Here is a 2,700-nt window from a genome sequence, read left to right as displayed (position 1 = left end):
GTTTCTCTCTCATCGATGTTTCTAACTCTCTATCCCTCTCCCTTCCTCTCTGTAAAAAATCAATAAAATATATTTAAAATAAAAGAGATGAGGAAACAAATGAGAGCAGTGAGAAGCAAGTGTCCTAAAGCACATAGGGTGGGACACTGTTGAGCCTGATGATGGTGCATAGTATATCCTTCATAAAAGCTTGTTATATAAATGCATGAATAAGAGGAACGTCTTATGAAATTAAAAATGCAACAAATTAAGTATAAAATACAATATCATTATTTGGCAATAATTCATAAAGGAGACTGGGTTTAGAGTAAGGATTTTAACTGTCCTAATTCAATTCATTGCAAAACATCTCTTATCCTCACACTGGATGTCTATTTGAAATTTAGATGCATACAACTATTAAAATGAAAGTTCCCATATTTTAAATTCAAATTGCTGCATGGAAACGTAGGAGCAATCAGTGCAGATAAACCCAGAGGCCAATGCAGAATTCAGGATGGGCCACCAAAACGTTGTCTTTTCTCCCGCCGCGGAAGGACTGATTCCCAGGCATCATTTGCACATGGTGCCTTTCACAGATGAATAAAGCATGCCACTTTGTCAGTCACCCCCTGGGTCCACAGCACGTAAGCACAGAGAGGAAATGGTCCAAGAACCATTGGCATCCAACCCATGATACATTATGTTACTACATATCTGGCATGGCAATTGGCTAAACCTCATCAGCCAGTTGCCAAATATCATTTAACAAAGCAGTCCCCATCCAGGACCTCTATGTGACTATACTGGAGGTGAAGAGACACATTCCCTAAGGAAACTCATCATTAGAAATAAACATGGCAGCTCATCAAAAAGCCAAAGCAACATGAAGAAATTGAAGAGGAGCTTTTGCCTAACCACTGTGTTTGTGTGGTTTTGCCTGTGTGTTAGTGAATGTGTGCAAATGTGAAAGTCTTTATTCTATCATGTGATATTTTTTCTCTTAATTGCCTAAACTAGTGACTAGTCTTCCCCCAAATCATAAATAAGACAAATATTTATTCTTGCCAGCCGTCTTCAGAACACAGAATCCAAGGCTGCTTGGGTTTTAGCTCTTCCTTCTAAGTATTTTGAGAAAACTGTGCAAAGGTTTCTCCTCAGCCTGCCTTCTGTATGAGGAGAAATATCCTTTGCCTCTTTGCCAAGCATGCAGTCAAAGGTAATGTTTTAATGAGAGAGTGGAAAAATTCCTTTAATGAATTTTTATCTTCTTATTTTGCATGGTCTTTTTATGCAATCTCACCCCCTGCACACACACACACACACACACACACACACACACACACTCAACAATCAGCTCCACCCTTATGATACTCCCTTTATGCATTCACTTTTCTATATTAAAATTATATATCCAGATGAGACAAAAGTAGGTTTACAGTAGGACAAAAGTAGGTTTACTTCTAACCAGACCTCTCACCTCAGCTCCAAATTCATATCTATTTTTTAGGCACTTCAAAATGAAATGTGTTCAATATTGAGCTCATTGTCTCTCTATTCCTGGAAATGCTTCCCTTACCCTGACTTCTCTTTATGAATGGCACACACATGAATGCAGTCCCAGTCCTGCCAAGATCCCGAGTCATTAGATACCACTATGTCTCCTTCAACTTCTCAGTCGGTTTCATTAAGAACCAATGTTGACTGTACCTGCAGAATAACTGTTTTTTCTAGCCCCCTCTTCTCCATCCTGACTGTCACTGTCTTAGCCTGGCTGGACTCAGCATTTTCTGGATGGTGGCAATAACCACACAATGGTCTTCCTCATCCTGTCTCACTGAAACCTAATCCACCCTTCCCATTCTGATGCTGCTCTGAACCGTCAAAATATACATCTGAGCTCTGCCAGTGGCTCAGTGGTTAGAGCATCGGCCCACACACCAAGGGGTCATGGGTTCCATTCCCAGTCAAGGGCACTTACCTGGGTTGCAGGTTCAATCCCCTGGCCATCCCCTGCAGAATGAAGAGTCACGGGTTTGATTCCAGTCAAGGGAACATACCTAGGTTGTAGGCTCGATCCCCGACTGCAGTCAGGGGACATAAGGGAGGCAAGCAATCGATGTGTCTCTCTCATATTGATATTTCTCTCTCAGTGTCTCTCCCCCTCCCTTCCACTTTCTCTAAAAAATCAATGGAAGAAATAGCCTCAGGTGAGGATTAACAACAACAAATATATATATATATATATATATGATCGTGTCTAGCCACTGCTGAAAATCTTTCAGTTTAATAAAAACAGGACAATACCTAAATAAGGAAAATTATGGTGTATTTGCTCTGAAAATTAATATATAAATTTAGTGCAATTAGAGCTTCAATAGATTGTTTGAATTAGATCAAACGATACTAACATTTATATAAAACTAGGGGCCTGGTGCACAAAAATTTGTGCACTGGGGAGAGGGTTCCCTCAGCCCAGCTTGCCCCCTATCACATACTGGGAGCCCTAGGGGATGTCCTACTACCTGCTCCCTGCTCCCTTGGGGAGTGGGCCTAAGCCACAGTCTGGCCACCCTTTGTGGGAGTCGAACGGGCTGATCAGGGGAAGGCACCAGCCCCATCACCACACTGTTGCAGCCACTGCAAGTCAACAATTGCTGGCTGGCTCCACCCTGGTTCCCCGCCTCTGCCGCCATCAACAATCCTTGGCTGGCTCCTCCC

The 2,700-nt window shown here is 42.1% G+C and overlaps 1 protein-coding gene across 1 annotated transcript in view; it reads right to left on the bottom strand.

Annotated features, from left to right (window-relative positions):
- RAB27B (RAB27B, member RAS oncogene family) overlaps window positions 1-2,700 on the bottom strand; it is a 130,404-nt gene that overhangs the window by 89,718 nt on the left and 37,986 nt on the right. The gene's annotated exons all lie outside the window — the stretch shown is intronic.

Source organism: Myotis brandtii, unplaced genomic scaffold, assembly GCF_000412655.1.
Source record: "Myotis brandtii unplaced genomic scaffold, ASM41265v1 scaffold416, whole genome shotgun sequence".
NCBI classification, from domain to species: Eukaryota; Metazoa; Chordata; class Mammalia; order Chiroptera; family Vespertilionidae; genus Myotis; species Myotis brandtii.
The sequence above is the reverse complement of the archived record's forward strand: the minus strand, read 5'-3'. Positions and strand labels throughout refer to the sequence as shown.